This window comes from Budorcas taxicolor, chromosome 2 (genome assembly GCF_023091745.1).
Source record: "Budorcas taxicolor isolate Tak-1 chromosome 2, Takin1.1, whole genome shotgun sequence".
NCBI lineage: Eukaryota > Metazoa > Chordata > Mammalia > Artiodactyla > Bovidae > Budorcas > Budorcas taxicolor.
Window position 1 is genome coordinate 45,645,337 of NC_068911.1, and position 9,989 is coordinate 45,655,325.

Sequence of the window (9,989 nt, forward strand, 5' to 3'; positions counted from 1 at the left end):
TTTTGGCTACCTGATGTGAAGAACTGACTCACTGGAAAAGACCCTGATGCCGGGAAAGATTGAGGGCAGGAGGAGAAGGGGATGACAGAGGCTGAGATGGTTGGGTGGCATCACTGACTCAATGGCATGAGTTTGGGTAAACTCCAGGAGTTGGTGATGGACAGGGAGGCCTGGCATGCTGCAGTCCATGGGGTCACAAAGAACTGGACACAACTGAGTGACTTAACTGAACTGAAGGGAGTACTTCAGACCAACTAACCAGGACCTCTGGAAGTTGGGCCAGTCCCACACAGAGGATGCCAGTGAGAACCAAGGTGAGAAGCTTGACTTTTCAGTCATTCTCAGAAAGGCATGGAATATAGTTTTAGTTAGAAAGTACTAGATGGTGACTAATCAGGAGACTTTGTTTCCTCATCTGTGTTTTCATGATTTCCAAAGTTCTGACAATGTGGCCTACTACCAGAACACCAGGTGAAAATTGAGAGGTTTGGGATCTCTAATGTCCTATCTGGGTAAGCACCTTGCTGTAAACATCATTTTTTGTTGCTGTTGTAAACATCTTTGCCACAAACATTCTTGTCAAATAACTGATAAGGCAATTTTACCTTAAAAGTTAAAGTAGCAATAAGTAAATAGTGTATGTATCCATGGCAATACTGCACAAATAACTATTTTATTTTGTGGATTGTACCTAAGCACTTATTTTCTAGGTCTTTTGTTCACAGTATTTTATAAATATATATTTTTTACTTGTTTATTTGTCATTGCACATTTTCACTGAAATGTATTCTTTCCTTAAGAGAGGTGTCAGTTTCCAAACACTAGGATGTGTGTTTGTTCATTCTCTGTGTTGCTCTGTGAACCCTTCTACATTGCTTGTTCCTGGCAGATTGTCATATGTTCATTGACAGACATTCTGAAGTTCTGTGGGAAATGTGATTTCAACTCTGTGCCTTCAAGACCCCTGGCCTCTTTCTCATGCAATGTAGTGTGTTTCAAAGTATACCAACTTCTGGGGCAGATCATTGTCATTTGTCAGCTTGATAAACCACTAATAATGTCATTAACTGGAAGAAATCCTAATGAATTTGAACCAGTTGAAACTAAACTGCCAAACAGTTATTTTATCTTTCATGGAAAAAATGCCTTATGGTCTATCAGTTATGAGGCCAAAATGTTTGCAGCAAAATACTTTGGGTGAAAGTACCTAGAACCCTCTAATAGAGTTTTATTTAGCTGTGCTACAATTTGTCTATTGTTTTTGGGTTAAAAAACTGAAGTCTAGCTAAATTTAGTAGCTTACCTAAAAGAAAACTTAATTTTACATTAGCTTGATTTTATTACAAATCATTAAATTATAAATATACAAATAATTAACTAAAAACAACTCCATTGATTTTATTTGTAATGCCAAGCATCCTTCTGGAAGCATCTTATTATATAGGATGAAGGGATTCTTGAGTCCATGATGTCTGAAGCCCTGCAACATAAGAAGGCCTGATGTCTTTGGTAGCACTTCACAACTTACAGAGCAGTTTTTCCACTGGTTTTCTCCAAATGCAGATCTTATTAAGTCCAGTCACAAGAACGTGAAAGGTGCTGTCAGCGTAATCATCAATGCCATATGAAAGCTGTGGGTGAACTTCTGTTCAGAAACCTTATTGAGCTCTGATGCCCCCCGGCCTGTTCACCTCCTCACCTCACTTTTCTTATCTGTAAAATGAGGGTTGTAACGATTATTGCGGGCTTCTCTGGTGGCTCAGTGGTAAAGAATCCACCTGCCAATGCAAGAAATATGGGTTCAATCCCTAGGTCAAGAAGAACTCCTGAAGAAGAAAATGGCAACCTACTCCAGTATTCGTGTCTGGGAAATCCCAGAGGAGCCTGGGCAGAGAAGCCTGGAGGGCTCCAGTCCATGGGACTGCAAAAAGGGTTGGACACGACTGAGTGACTAAACGATAACAACAACAACAACAACAACAGTGTGTATTGTAGAGGAAGTAAGTTTCTTCCAAAATAGAGTCCTCTCCACAAAACAGAGAAGATAGAAAGCAGTTTTACTAGTGAATATGCATATCAGTGTACAGTGCATTTCAGGTTATCTGTGAAAAGAGATAGCAAAGGATATTCTACCCACTTATACAGCTGAGCTGCCACAGCCATTCTATGACACTCTATTTTTAACCACGACATACATAAACTCTCACAGTTAATGCACCTCACCTTCCCATTAGAGGACTTGACAGCATCTAAACTCACTTGGAAATCAGAAAACCACTTGCACTAGCTAAATGCCTTTATCCAATGGAATAATAAATTTCTATTACAATCTTCCCTGCTAGCAGATGGTTACAGTTCCAAGAAAGGTACTTAGGTTACACTCTACAGTGACAGGGAGAGTGAGGTGTCACCTCAGGTGTTTACATTTCAAAAGGATGAACCCCAAACGATTGTGAAGTAGTTCTGGGCTATAAAACTAGCAAGTGGCTTATCTTTATAAAAATTTAGACAGATGTCAAAAAATTCATAGTCACTAAGTTTCTCATAGAAATGGTCTAGGAAAGGGAGAAAATGGAAATAATTTGTTTAAAAATGAATCCTAACAGTATTAAATAAGAATGTGTGCAATGTATCTAGCCCATAGAAAAAGCACTATAACATAGAAAAGCTCTATAACAAAAAATATTCAGAGGTCATATGCTGAAGTAATTTTCCTTATATTTATGTTCATTATATAGGATTTTTGGATGTTGAGGGAAACTACAGCCTGATCACAGAGGCTCTCAATCTAGAACATTTGGGCCAGAAACTAACTTTTTTTATCTTTTGGTGACTGGTGAGAGAGGAGGGGGAGGTTGGGACCTGGTTGTGACTAATATGCCAAGAGTGTCTTAGGTCTAGGATTTTTCTCCTCTTGTTTAATCATCCTAGAAATTCTGAGAGGTAAATATCATCACCCATGTGTAGATAAGATGAAACGTGAGCCATTCAAGGACCAGTCCAGATTGCATGAGTGGGAAGGAACTGACTACCTGACCCCAGGGGCAGACTTTTCCTCCACACCTAGGGGCTCCTCTGGGAACTGGCCCAAGGCCCTGGGTCTCTAATAAAGACCATAACATTACTTCAGACTCTTCTATAAATTTGCTAAATGCTTAGGTTTAGTAAATACCTATTTTGGACATATAGACTGTGTTCCATCTTCAGATTTTTTATTCAATTAGCTATCAAGTTAAGAAGAAAAAAGAGGATTTTATTTGAGCCAAACTGAGGATTATAACTTGGGAGGCAGATTCTCAGAAAGCTCTGAGAACTCTTCCACCTGTTAGAAGTTGAAGGCATAGTCATATGCATAAGGCATAGTCATATGCATTTTTGAGACAAAGGATCATACATCAAAATGATATACTGATATTTTACATAAAAGTCATCAAGGATACATACATGCTGCAGGCAAACACATGCAAAGAGAGCAACAAGTCAGCGTGACTCTTACAGAGCTAGGAAGGAACTCTACCCTTTTTTTTTCAAGAAGGTATTAAATAATTTATTGATTACACATGATAATGGATTATACACAGACTTCATTCCCATCTAGAACTTTATCTGGTACCATAATTCAACTAGATATATTGCATAGGATGTGTCAACAATCATATCAATAACCAAAAACTCCATGACTCTGCTTGGGTGAACCTCTTAACGGTACACTCCAGGTCACAACATGGTAACTGTCAGTTCAACTACATCAAGGTTTCTGAAGAGAATGGTTTCTACAGTCAAGCAGGTTGTAAATAAATTTTGAATAGAACCTGGCATCACCCTGAAGGAATTCTAACTTCACACTGTTGATATAGTTTACCAAAATGTCTTCACAGTAGACTAACTTTACACAGCACATTAAAAAAAAAGACACAGTTATTCAGCATCATAATCAAACTATTGCATTCAGCAATTAACAGTATGTGTACACAAAAAAGCTACATTAAAACCCTTTTTTGGACTGCTTTACACTTAACACAGAACAGAAACTAAACTAACCTGTTATACAGTTTGTCACACATAGAGTACTCAAGTTTTTTCTTTTGCCCATACACAGTGAGTCTTGTCTAAAACAAGTCTACTTTGTAGCAGTTAGGCCCTGCCACCACTGTGTTTCACTGAGTTGATAGATCTATTGTAACCTGTAGCTTCCCTGTCACGTCTCTGACTCTCCTGCTAAACTTTCTTTCCTGGCTGTAATTAAAACCTTCTGCCACCACCATAACTACAGGTACTGCTGGAACCTTGGCCAGGACTTCTGCCTCCAAAGTTTCCTCCTTTCATGGTTCCTAAATTTGAAGACTGATTGTTGTAATTGCCAAAATAATTGTAAATTCCACCATATTCAAAATTGCTTCCATTACCACCACCAAAACCACTTCCACATCCTCCGTTATTATAGATGTCATAGCTGCCTCTCCCACCATAGCCACTGCCCTGCTTTCCATAACCCTGTCCATCACTTCCACAGCCTCTGCCTTCTCCAGCATAACCAGGACTGCCTCCTCCATAACTACCATGATTACCAAATCCATTATAGACATCCCATGACCTCCATATCCACCACTACCAGGGCTGCCACCAAAGCCACCTCAACCACTGAAGTTCCTTGTAAAGTAAAATAAAGTAAAAATAAAAATTAAAAAAAAAATCAAAGTTTGTCATTCCCACCAAAACCACTTGTGACCACCACCAAAGTTTCCAGAACAACTGTGACTTCCTTGACTAGATGAAGCACTAGCCATTTCTTGCTTAGATAGGGCTTTCCATACTTCATAGTTATGGCCATTCACAGCATGTATGTTAAGTTGCTTTAGTCATGTCTGACCCTTTGTGACCCCATGGACTGTAGCCTACCAGCCTCCTCTGTCCATGAGATTCTCCAGGCAAGAAAACTAGAGTGGGTTGCCGTTTCTTTCCCCAGGGGATCTTCCTGACCCAGGGATCGAACCTGCATCTCCAGGTTTTCCTGTATCGGCAAGCAGATTTTTACCACTAACACTACCTGGGAATTCCATTTACACTGCGGTATACTTCTGAATGACTATAGGGGTCATTGTCTGTAGAGTTGTGTCTTGTCCATAGAGTCATGGTCATCAAGCAAAATCTTATTTTGCCACTGCCTCAATCATTCATGATTTCAATCACTTCAAATTTCCCACACTGTTTAAAATAAACTCTTACATGGTGTTCTTCAGTGTCTTCTTTAATACCACCAACAAAAGTCTTTTTCATAGTTAAGTGGGCACCAGGTCTTTGAGAGTCTTCTCTTGAGACGGCCGTCTTTGGTTCCACAACTCTTCCATCCACCTTGTGTGGCCTTGCGCTCCTCTCTGCACCCACCTCCTGCACAGTGGCATGTGTGAGAAGCCTGAAGCCTCTGGAGCACTTGGTGTTCGGATCCTTTATCACCACAGATAGGCTGTGAGGGTTTCCCACTGCTCAAAATGGTTCCTCAGACTTGCATCAGTTGTTTCAAAGCTCAAACCTCTGATGAAGAATTTGCCAAATTGTTTGGGCTCTTTAGGAGACTCTGAGAGCAGTAGAGGGTGAAAATTTTAATGATACTTACTTTGTGGCGTTCATGGGCAGAAAACAGAATAGTGATTTTAGAAGTTATAGTGCTAATGTCAGAAGAAAAAATAAAAGCAATTGATCTTTACAGGTGAATAGGTGCTCCCACCCTTGAGGAGCTCTAGTTAATGTGTAATGCAGACACACATTGCACATTAGGGAGGAAGGGAGGGGATCCAGACAAACACACAGAGGGAATTTTATGCTTAATCTTTTCTTGTCCTGCTTTAAAATATACACTTTATTTCGACATCTTTTGGTCATTAATCTTTCGATAGAAAGCATTAGTGATCAAATATTTAGTCCCCTTATACCAAAGTAGTTACTTACCTGCCCTGGCTCCATCATGTCCCTCAATGCCCAGTCTTTATAGCTCAGTTCTCTCTCTCCTTTTAGGGGTTAATCTAGTGGAATGCTTGGCAAGGACTGATAGTCAATTCTAGGTTGTCCAATAGGATGCACACCAATTTTATCCTCTATGTGCATTGTTCATGCCCATTATTTTATATCACGCCTCCCAGGTGGCTCAGTGGTAAAGAACCCACCTATCAAGCAGGAGATGCATGTTTGAGCTCTGGGTCAGGAAGATCCCTTGGAGAAGGAAATGGCAACCCACTCCAGTATTCTTGCTTGGGAAATCCTATGGACAGAGGAGCCTGGCAGGATACAGTCCATGGGGATTACAAAAGAGTCAGACATGACTTAGTGACTAACCAACAACAACATAGATATGATCAAGTCATTTAGACATCATTGTTTTAGTTGGAGTTTTGAATATACATTGGGAGGCATGAGAGGTTGTTATTCTATAGATGATATAGGACACAGTCAATATAGCTAACAACAATAACAAAATCAGAAGCAGAGATTGAATCCATGAATCCCCAGAATTGAACCATCTACCCAAGATTTCATTTAGATTAGAAAGGGGATCCTTCAATGCAGAAATTTTATTCTGTATGTGAGTCATTAGATGGTTATATTAGAGAAGCACAACATTGTCTGGATTATAGTATGTTTTCCCCTGCAAAGTAATTTTGAAAATTAAGAACTGTTTGGTTTTGCAACATTTTGTCATCATAGAAACTTCAGAATTAATTAAGTAAGTGAACTGAATGTAGGAAACAAACATGAATGTATATGCTGATGTGGAAACATTTTACAGATCATAGGACTATCTGAAGAGTCAGTGATAAGAATTATGAAGGACTTATATTGGCCTTGTATTGACCAAGGAATCTGATGACAAACCCAACAATCAGTTAAAACAGTTTTGCTGTCACCAAAAAAAGATGTCCTTTTCATCATAGGGGACTGGAATACAAAATTAGCAAATCAAGAGATACCTGAAGTAACAGGCAAGTTTGGCCTTGGAGTACAAAATGAAGCAAGGCAAAAGTTAGCAGAGTTTTATCAAGAGAACACATTGGTGATAGCAAACATCCTTTCCCCAAAACACAAGAGATATCTCTACACATAGACATCACTAAATGGTCAATATCAAAATCAGATTGATTGTTTTCTTTGCAGCCAAAGATGGAGAAGCTCTATACAGTTAAAGAAACAAGACCTGGAGCTGACTGTGGCTCAGATCATGAAGTCCTTATTGCAAAATTCAGGCTTAAATTGAAGAAAGTAGGGAAAACCGCTAAGTCATTCTGGTATGGCTTAAATCAAATCCCTTATGATTATACAATGGAGATGACAGATAGATTCAAAGGATTAGATCCAGTAGACAGAGTACCTGCAGAACTATGGACGGAGATTTGTACCATTGTACAAGAGATAGTGATAAAAAAACATCCCAAAGAAAAAGAAATGCAAGAAGGCAAAGTGGTTGTCTGAGGAGGCTTTACAAATAGCTGAGGAAAGAAGAGAAATGAAAGACAAAGGAGAAAAGGAAATATATACCCAACTGAATTCAGAGTTGCAGAGAATAGCAAGCAGAGATAAGAAGGCTTTCTTCAGTGAACACTGCAAAAGGATAGAGAAAAACAATAGAACGGGAAAGACTAGAGACCTCTTCAAGAAAATTGTAGATACCAAGGGAACATTTCATGCAAAGATGGCACGAGGACAGAAATGGTAAGGACATAATAGAAGCAGAAGATACTAAGTAGAGGTGGCAAGAATACACAGAACTATACAAGAACAACCTTAATGACTTAGATAAACCTTAATGACCTAGATAGACATGATGGTGTGGTCCCTCACTAAGAGCCAGACATTTTGGAGTGTGAAGTTAAGTGAGCCTTAGGAAGCATTTCTATAAGCAAATCTAGTGGAGGTGATGGGATTCCAGCTGAGCTATTTCAAATTCTAGAAGCTGATGCTGTTAAAGTGCTGCATTCCATATGTCAGCAAATTTGGAAAACTCAGAGGCAGCCATAGGACTGGAAAAGGTCAGTTTTTATTCTAGTCCCAAAGAAGGGCTTCCTTGGTGGCTGAGATGGTGAAAGGATACTTCCCTGGTGGCTCAGATGGTAAGTGGTCCACCTGCAGTACAGGAGACCCAGGTTCCATCTCTGGGTGGGGAAGATCCCCTGGAGAAGGAAATGGCAACCCACTCTAGTGTTTTTGCCTGGAGAATCCCATGGACAGAGGAGCCTCATCCATGGAGTTGCAAAGAGTTGGACATGACTGAGCGGCTAACACTTTCACATTCAAAGAAGGGCAATGCCAAAAAATGCTCAAACTACCACACATTTGCATTCATTTCACATGCAGCCCTTTCCCCCTGGCACAACAGTTAGTGAACAAACCACATGGCTCATCTCATGAGAAACGAAGAACTAGAGATTTTAGGCCCACACGAAAATATACTCTGCGTACACAAAACTCAGATTATAAAAGAAGAACCATAGAAATGGAGGCAGCTCCTCGTTGTGCAAGACAGTACAAGTTATAGTAATAGAGTTTGGGACAGGGTCCAAGGCTGATTCTGGTCTCAAGGCCTTTGCTTCTTCATTTCACATGACTATTCTCTCTCTGCTGTGTGGTGGCCCCTCATTAGTGCTGGCCCTTCCTAGGTGTGTCCCTGGTAGAATCTTCAGTCAGGGTTTTCTTTTTCCTTTGCAGAAAAAGGTAAAATCCAAGACATTGCAATTTATGGATTATGTTAATTCCTCCTCTCTGCATAACATTTTGTTTCTTAGTTGATAGATCATTCATTTGCAACATTGTGTTACTTTCAAGCTCAGAGCAGTGATTCAGTAATATGTATATGTATATACATTCTTTTTCAGACATTTCCATTAAAGGTTATTATAATCTTCCATTGCAGGGAGCATGGGTTCAATCTCTGGTTGAGAAAAGGTCCTGCATGCTGCACAGCTCAGTCAAAATATGTAAATAAAAATGAGTTACTAAAAACAAAAATAGAATCACCACATGATCCAGCAGTCCTACTTCTGCACCTGTATTAGACAAAACTATAATTCAAACAGATAAATGCACCCCTTTGTTCATAGCAGCAATGTTTATAATAGCCGAGATGTGGAAGCAACCTAAATGTCCACTGAAAAATTAATTCATAAACATGATATGGTACATATATAAAACCATGAAAAAGAATAAAGAAATGGCATTTACAGCAACATTGATGAACCTAGAGATTATCATACTAAGCAAAGTAAGTTAGAAAGAGAAAGCAAATACCATATGATATCACTTATATGTGGAACCTAAAATATGACACAAATGAAATTATTTATGAAACAGATTTACAAAGACAACAGACTTGTGGTTGCCAACGAGGTGGGCTAGTGGCAGAGAGTGGATTGGGAGTTTAGAAGTAGCAGATGCAAAGTGTTATATATTGAATGGATAAACAACAAGGTCCTATCGTGTTGTATATGGAACAATATTCAGTATCTTGCAATAGAACATAATGAAAAGAATATAAAAAAGAATATATATGTATATCTTAATCAATTTTCTGTACTTGAGAAACTAACATAACACTGTAAATCAACAACAAATCAATACAAAATACTTAGTGTTCAATTAAAAAATGAAGGTTACTATAAGCATATTGAATACAATTTCCTGTGCTATACAGTAGGTCACTGTTGGTCACCTATTTTATATACGGTAGTGTGTATATGTTAAGCCCAAGCTCCTAATTTATGTCTCTCCCCATGCTCACTATCCCCTTTGGTAACCATAATTTGGTTTCCATTTCTGAGAGTCTATTTCAGTTTTGTAAATAAGTAGATGTGTATCACTATTTCAGATTCCACATATAAGTGATATATGGTATTTGTCTTTCTACATCTGACTTATTTCACTCAATATGATAATCTATGTCCATTCATATTATGCAGATGGCATTATTTCATTCTTTTTCTGGCTGGAAATATTCCATTATATAC

The 9,989-nt window shown here is 38.9% G+C and overlaps 1 pseudogene; it reads right to left on the reverse strand.

Moving 5' to 3' along the window:
- Positions 1-4,242: 4,242 nt before the first annotated feature.
- LOC128060371 (heterogeneous nuclear ribonucleoprotein A1-like) lies at positions 4,243-5,585 on the reverse strand (annotated as a pseudogene).
- Positions 5,586-9,989: the final 4,404 nt, after the last annotated feature.